We start from the raw sequence: 7,807 nt of genomic DNA on the forward strand, positions 1-7,807 counted from the left end.
GAAAACCTTTCCTGCCCGAAGACACCGGAGTGCGGCCCCGCTGAGCTGAGAGAGAGAAGGATTTCCCTCCAGCCCCACTCCTGAATCGCTAGTATCTTAACTTTTTCAGTTCCCTCACCCCTTCTCCGTGCAACTTTTTTCCCCTCAAGCCGTGGTCATGACTTCTCGAAAAGATCTGGGGTTATAGACACCAGCGAGGATGAGAAAGTGCCCTAAATAGGACGGGTGTTCGATGTGCTGATTTCGACTGGGGTTTTGGTTTCAGAGCACTGAATATGAAGGAAAAAAAAAGAAAATTTTAAAAAAAAAAAAGAGAGAGAATCTTCTCCTCCTAGGAAGAACACTTCTGCATCTGGGTATTTACACTTCTCCGGGACTGAAGAATGAATCTGAATTGGAAAAACTTCAACTCCTATTTTTTTTTTTTTGCCTTTTTTTTTTTTCTTCCCAGACATCCTGACATAATCACGGGGCTCCTTTGAAAACTGCATCGAGTAATTTAGCACTTGGGGAGGGAGGAATTATATCCGTTTGAAAAGAAACCTCACACACGCAGAACCTCCAAAACGATCGATAAATTTTCCCCGACCTTATTTACCGCCGGGGAAATATCCTCCACCCTAAAATCCCTCTCCGAAGAGGGGTCCCGTTGTTTCGGAGCTGAGCGCAGGAGGCTGCGCTTGCAGCGGGGAGCTCTCCGCATCCAAGTCCGACTTTTTTTTCGGGAAAAGCGAGTGATCTCGGCCTCAGCACGCTGGAGGTCCGAGCCCTGCTCGCTGCCTGTGCTCTGTACATAAGAACACATATCTGTGTGCATGTCGCGTGTGTGCGCGGGGACACATCCAGGCGCAGCGACCGCGGGCAGAGCCTGCAGAACACAAGCTTTCCCGGGGTTTTGTCAGAGATAAAACAGGCCGGGAACAGTGGGAACAAAACCTAAAAGGACTCGAGATGGGATTTCCGGGAATTTTCCTCTTCTCCATAAACTCTTCTCGCACTCGTGGCCGTGGCTGTTCCGCTGGGCCGCTGAGCCCCAGCCCGGCCTGCCCCGGGAGCACCTCCCCGAGCCCCTCTGGTGAACTTTTCCTACCCAAGGTCTTGACAGGTTGTTCTCGCTGTCCTCTTGGCGTCTGCACGCAGAGGATCGGGCAGGGGCTCGGTTCCAGCGGTCCCCGAAGTGCTCGGAGCGCTCCGAGAGGCAGCAGCCTCAGCCTCCCTCGGAGGGAGGGTGCGCTCCGTTCGCAGCCAGATTACATGGTTGGCCTCCGGATTTCCAAACTAAAGCTCATCTTTTAAAAGACGAGCCAAGAAGAAATTGAGAGGAAGGTCTCCGATGCTGGGACCTCGGGGTAAGATGGTTATTCATGGGCTAAATCAGGCTGAGCTTTCGCGGGTATGGGGGTGGCGGTGAAGGAAGTTTCAGCCTCCCCTTAACTTTCTTTTCCAGGTGGGATCTGTCTCCCTTTTTTCCCTCCTGTCCCAGAGATTCATGCAGGGAGGAGAGGTGACCTAGGCTGGTCGTGTGTGGCGTGGGGCTGATGGAGTTAAAGGAGAGGGTGAAATGCCTAATTTAATTCTTTTCTGGACGCCTTAAACCTTACTTAGTATGTCTAAACCTCCTGCGAATCCTTCTTAAAGCGCAGGATTGACGGGCCTGGCCGGGCCGAGCTCAGCCGGGTTCCCAGGACCTGGGCCGGGCTCCGGGGCTGCGGGAGAGCCCGGGCCGGGCTCCGGGGCTCCGCCGAGCAGGTGGATGCCGTGGGCAGCCGGCCCCGAGCAGAGGGAGCCACGCGTGGACAAGGCCTTGCTCCCCGCTCCTCCTGGTCTCCCGAGTGGGACGGACACGCGGGATGCTTCCCATGGACCTCCCCATCCAGGAGAGAAGCCCTGAAAACCTCACTCCTCTATTTCGGTCCCGGGCCAGCGCTGGAGCCGCTGGGATCCCCTCTCAGCAGCAGAGAGCCGGACCGGGAGCAGGAACAGGCCTCCCTGCCCGGATTCCTCTCACCGACCCGGGAGCAGCGATCGGGCAGGGCTGCTTTAGTTTTTCTCTGTTCGACGTTGTTCAGGGCCTCGTCCCCTCTCGCTGCCGAACCAGCGCCACTTGGCGCTGCACAGCCCGGCCCCAACGCGGTTCCGCGGGTTCTTTTCGTCCCGGGGGTGCCGGACTCGCCTCTCCAATACCCTGTCATTAACACGGGACTTCGGTAACACGCGAAGCCCTAACCCGCCAGACCCATCCGTGCCAGACCTTTCAAACATCATGTGCGGGGGAAACGGGAGGAAATACCCGCAGCGGGCGCGGTGGGCAGCGCGGTACCGAGAGTGTGGGCCGGGCGGGGACAAGCCGAGCCGAGCTGGGCCGGGCCGGGCCGCTCGGTGTCCGGGAGCTCCTGCCGCTCCCGTCCCGGTGCCAGTGTCGGTGCCGCTCTCGGTCTCGGTGTCGGTCTCGGTCTCGGTCCCGTCCCGGTCTCGGTCCCGGTCCCGCCCGCTGCTCGGGGCGCGGGGCTGCGGGCGCGCATCCGCGGGGCGGCAGCGCCCCCTGCCGGCCGCCTGCAGCTCCGCCCGCCCGCGGCCCCGCCGCCGGCCGCGGAACCCGCCGCTCCCGAGCTCCCCGACCCCGCCAGAAATCACCAGGCCGCTTAATGTGTCTATTAATAAAAGTAATCAAGGCCTAAAGGGTTTTTTCCTTTTTTTCTTTTTTCCCCTTTTTTCCCCCCTTTTTTCTTATTTTGGTTTTATTTTGTGTGGGGCAAGGAGAAAGCTCCACGGGAGTGTGTTTGCACACGTCCACGCACACACGCACTCCAAACTCTCCCCGGTGAGTTGGCAGAGCGCTTGATTTGAGCTACGCACCGAGGGACCGGCCCGTCTGAAATGTGTCCCTCCAGGGCAGCCGCCGGAACGGCGGGATGCAAACACTGCATCCGGCCCCGAACTTATTCTCGCACTTTGACCAAAATCTTGGCTTCAGCCACGCCGTGTACTGCGGCTTCTCGTGCGTGATGCTGTACAGGCGAGAGGGCCTTGGAAAGGCGTCTGTCTGTCCTGCCCACCTGTCCGGTTGACCTGCGGGCTCTGTCCCGAGGGGACAGCTCCTGTGGGGACTCCCGTGGGCTCGGAACCGCGGACTTGTCGGAGGAGCGGTACCGCACGCCCGAGAGTTACAGCCAGTTTGCTGTACTCAACAACTCAGGTGTTGAGTGCTGAGTTCATGGCAGATACACGGGCTTCGTTCGGCACCGGCTGCCTGGGCAAGCCCTGATTGTGTCAGCCACGGGGGCTCAGCCCTGATGAAAGTTGGTCAGACTCACAAGAATGAAAAATTAAAAGAAAAAAAAAAAAGGAAAGAAAGAACTAAAAGCAGAGGCAGAGTCGCAGGCCAGTCAGGGGCTGCAGGTGTCCACTCTCAGGACGCCCCGTGGGAAACCGCTCGTCTCCTGTGGGAACGAAAAGGTGTCCGAGCCCCCACTGCTGCGGAGGCTGCATGGGAAGAACGCGCGGGAGATGCTTTTCCACCCAGTGCTGTTTGTTTTAGTGGAGTACAAAGCATACCAAAACAGAAACTCTGTGTCCACCGCACAAACCCCGCTCTGCACCTGGGCGGGCCGGGGGGACACGGGGGCGCTCCGCGGGTGCGCAGCCCTCGCTTCCCTGCGCGGTGCGGCGCGGAGCTGCCCCGCATTCCCGGCTCTTCTCGTTCCCCATCCTCATCTCAGCGCTCCCCATCAGTGCCGTGCTTCTCTTGGGCAGCTGCCGGGCTCCGTCCTGCCCGGGGGTCCCGCACAGCATCGGCCGGGGACAGGTAGTGACAATTCCCGACGGGACAGATCCCGCCCGAGCAGGGGGCTGTAGTTACAAACTTTCCTAGACTTTCCTCCGGACCAGCTCACCGCTGTCCGTACGGGGATGGGGAAGAAGAGAGGAGAAGCAAACTAAATAATGTCTTCAAAAGCAAAACTTTTGTTTCTAAGGGGAAACAGAAAGCCTCCATGTAATATACCACGAGTTCTGTTCCGTACTTTTGGGTACTACTGAGATAATTTTAGTTTCTCGTTTAGACATTCAATTTTGTGAATGATTCCATTTTAACTTCTCCTAGAGAGCCCGATCCCGCGGACCCGACTAAATTTGCTTTGCATTTCAAGGGCAGTTTTTCTGGGCAACGGAGAGAGGGTCATCTCTATTTTCCAGTGCCTCCCGACCTGGCTTGAAGAGAGCCTGAAACGAAGTTAGTTCTACTGGGGGTCATCTCTCTCTCCTCTCTTTGCCCCATGGTCGCGTCGGGATTTTTTGGTGTTTAATTTTTTATTTTTAATTCTGTGTGTGTGTGTGAGCTCACTCTTGTCCATCCTTTGGGGAAATTTGAGTTTGCAAAGAATAGAGGTTTTTTCAGAGTGGTTCTCTCTGCATCCCCCCACAAGCCCCTCCATGCACCCGGATTTTCTTTCTCCTGGTGACCTGCATGAGGCACAAGGAGTCCGCAGTGAAAGAGAGCTAGCAACTTCCAAATAACTTTCCAAGCTTCTAAAATTTAGGGACTAAATGTTAGCACATTGAAGTGTCATTGAGGGCACTAATTAATACGTATTTCATTTTAAAACCTGCATTTTTCCCGAGGATCTCAAGTACATAATCGCTTGTAGCGGCATCCTGGAATACGAATATGAGTATCCAGCTTTGAAACGCATAACCTCACCGAATTCCTTCTTTCGCTAATGCGTTCCCAAATATTCAAGCTCATAGGGATGTGCGCGCTGTGGAAGTCATACAGAGTGTAATAAAACAGAACTCCTAAAGCAAAATTAGCGGTTTCTCCGGATGTTCCAGGCCTCCGAAGCCCGGGGTTGCTTTTTTTTTTTTTTTTTTTTTTACATGCATAATGTATGTCAAACATAGACGTGGGGGCTTTTGCTAAACTCTGTGTGTGATTCCATGGGGTTGCCGCTCCGTTATCTTCCTTCCATCCAACAACTTTTTCCATAGATTAGTTCCGAACTAAGACTGCTTTTACAGACTAATAATTTTTTTTTTCTTTCTTTCCTCTCTGAAACGGAAACAAAATAGTGAAAAGTCTATTTTCGGAGTTTTAGAAAACTTCACCTCGGTGCAGTGCACAGATGAGGGAATACCTGGGCAGAGGTTCTGCCTTTCCCCGCGTCCTTGCACTGGCCATTCCCCTGGGGTGATGCAGGTCTCTCTCATCGCTTGTCGGGCTCTTCTCGCCGCACCAACACCGGCAAAGGTCAGGCCCGGCCGTGCTGCTCGGTGTGCCCCGCTCCTCCACAGCCGCCAGATCTCACCCAGACACTGCCATCGGTGCTGGAATAGCCGCTGCCAGGAGGGGAGAGCGAGCAGAGAGCAGCGAGCGCCGGTAGCGCTGCCCGAGCAGGGCTTGGCCCCGAGCCGGGGCTGGCCGGGCACGGAGCGGGGAACTGCGAGGAACCCGCTCCTCTCTCCTCTCTCCTCTCTCCTCTCTCCGGTCGTGAAGGAATCGAAAGTGACCCCCTCTCCTCACTCCTGCCAGGTCTGCGCTGTTTGATGCCGCGATCCAACGCAAGTCTGAACTCCGGCGATAATCTCCTCCATATGGGCAAAGAGAGCGCGCACACGGCGGCTCTCCCCGCAAATCACCTACCTCCAATCAGTTTTCACTTTCCACAAACTGTTACAGGGGGAATAAATAAAACGAAAATGAAAAGGAAGCTGGGGGGAAAGGAAAAAAAAAAAAGTGATGGTAAAGAAAGTGGTTTTCTGACCGCAGGTCGGGAAAAGCAACCGGTGTCTGACCGCGCACCGGCGAGGGGCGGGCTCGCTGCTCCGTCCGAGAGCCGCGGGTGTCCCGGGGAGGCAGCGGATGGTGCAGGCAGAGCAGGAGCCCGGACCTCCCTGCGGGGAGAAGTGCGTGCGGCTGCGAGGGGTCTGCTGCGCAGGCAGCGCCGGTGCAGAGCCTGGCTGCTGAAAATCTGCTCTGCAGCTTCCCCGCAGAAGCCCCAGCGCAGCGCAGCCAAGGCAAGGAGAGCGCTGTCCGCAGCTTCCCGCTGCTTCCCGCGGCTTCCCGCAGCTCCCCGCACGGGCAGGGCGGGCAGCGGAGCCACAGAGCAAGGGCAGGGGCAAGGGCAGGGTAGTGGCGAAGGGGGACGGGGGCAGGGAGAAAGGCGGCCCGGTCTCCGCTTCCCTCCTCACCAGGAGGTTAGCAGGGGTGCCTTGCTCTCCCCTTTTCTGTATTTCGGAGGAAGGGAGCGGGGAAGGAAGAGGAAAGCTTGCGGAGGTTTGGGGAAGGTCGCAGCCGGGCCGCGGTTTGGCATTGCAGAGGAGCCAAGGCGCTGCAGGGAAGCAGTGCGGGACCCTCCGGGAGCAGCGGAGACCCTCGGAGTCAGTGTGATGTATTTTATACATTTTTTTAAGGTTTCAGTGAAATTAGCGGTTTTATTTGTGTTTCGCTCCTTGCAGTTCACGAATATCCACAGGCTAGGATGTTAGGGAGGTGGCAGATGGTTCCTCGCCTGTTTCCTCGCTGGTGCCATGAGTAGCTCCGCGGAGCGATCTTCCCAACTTAGGGCGCTTCCTTCCAAACGAGCACGATGTGTTTGTTTGTTTGTTTATTTGATTGTTTGTTTGCAAGAGTTGCGCTGTTTTCCTGCTCGCACTTTGACCGTGGGCAGAGGAACCCACTCCCGGCCATCGCCGCCGTGACGTTGAGTCAAGGAAATACTACAGGTGTTACTGCGGTGTTCGGGAATTAATTCTCCTTCCTCTCCCCCTCCTCCTTCCCCGAGTTATTTCCTAGCCTGCCCAGATAGATGGGAAAGGGTCCCCATATACCCCCGAGCTGTAAATTGAGCGCTGAAATACTTGATCTCACTGATCTTTGGAGAATTAAATCTGGCCTCATTTTACAGGAGGAAGCGAAGTCAATCTCGGAGGTTTTGCGAAGAAAGGCTGTTATTTCCTAGAGGATAGGCGTTTAAGTTGTTAAATATTAGATTTTAATTACGTATTGTTCTTTTAAAAAATAATATTTATACTTAGGTGGGTGAAGGTATTCAATTGAATTTTCAAGCCATCAGCTTTACACGCCTGATGGAAAATAGCCCATTGTACCAGCGCCCGGCTGTTTCCATCAGCAGACGGAGATTCAAGCGTTCCCCATTGTCCCCCGCACCCTCAGCGGGGGCACCGGGGCTTCACACGGACCTCGGGGGGAATCTCTGTCACAAACCTGGGCTGGGGAACGGCGGGGAGCAGGACACGCTCTGCAAAGCCATACAGAGGAGGAACTAAAGGGCAAGAAATAGTGATAATAGATAAAAAATTTGGGATTAAACGTACTTGCGATCCCCGCGGTGATTTAGGAGCTGTCCCCGCCAGGTCCCCGAGGCTGAGCGGGTTTCCCCGCATGTCACAGGGACCTGGTGGCAGGGCGACCGCGGATGCCGCAGGCTTTGCTGGGCCGGGGGTGCGGGAGCAAAGCGGGTCTGGCCGCACATCTGTGGGGGGACACCCGGGATTAACCCCTTATCCCCCGCAGTGCCTGTCCCTCGGCTCCCCAGCTCCGTCCGGCGCACAGAAACACCGCGGGGTTTGCAAACACCTCCAACAGGAGGCTTTGCCCCGCCATCACAAGAGGCCATTTTGCAAAAATACCGATTTGAGCTCCCTCCGGCCTCACCATCCCCCGGGCCCGGGCTCTGCAGAGCCCCAGAACCAAACCTGGGCTCTCCTGCAGCGGTCAGGGCTCCGGCCATAGGGTGAACACGCTTTAAAACAGCGGGGCAGGCACCGCGCACCGCGCCCGCCGGGCTTG

The 7,807-nt window shown here is 56.3% G+C and overlaps 1 long non-coding RNA gene across 1 annotated transcript; it reads right to left on the bottom strand.

Annotated features, from left to right (window-relative positions):
- Positions 1–4,915: 4,915 nt before the first annotated feature.
- LOC135449783 (uncharacterized) lies at positions 4,916–6,055 on the bottom strand. The gene is made up of 3 exons (XR_010440836.1): positions 5,760–6,055; positions 5,133–5,665; positions 4,916–5,047 (listed from the first exon to the last, which is right to left on the bottom strand). It is a non-coding gene; the product is annotated as an uncharacterized LOC135449783 (long non-coding RNA).
- Positions 6,056–7,807: the final 1,752 nt, after the last annotated feature.

Source organism: Zonotrichia leucophrys, chromosome 6 (genome assembly GCF_028769735.1).
Source record: "Zonotrichia leucophrys gambelii isolate GWCS_2022_RI chromosome 6, RI_Zleu_2.0, whole genome shotgun sequence".
NCBI lineage: Eukaryota > Metazoa > Chordata > Aves > Passeriformes > Passerellidae > Zonotrichia > Zonotrichia leucophrys.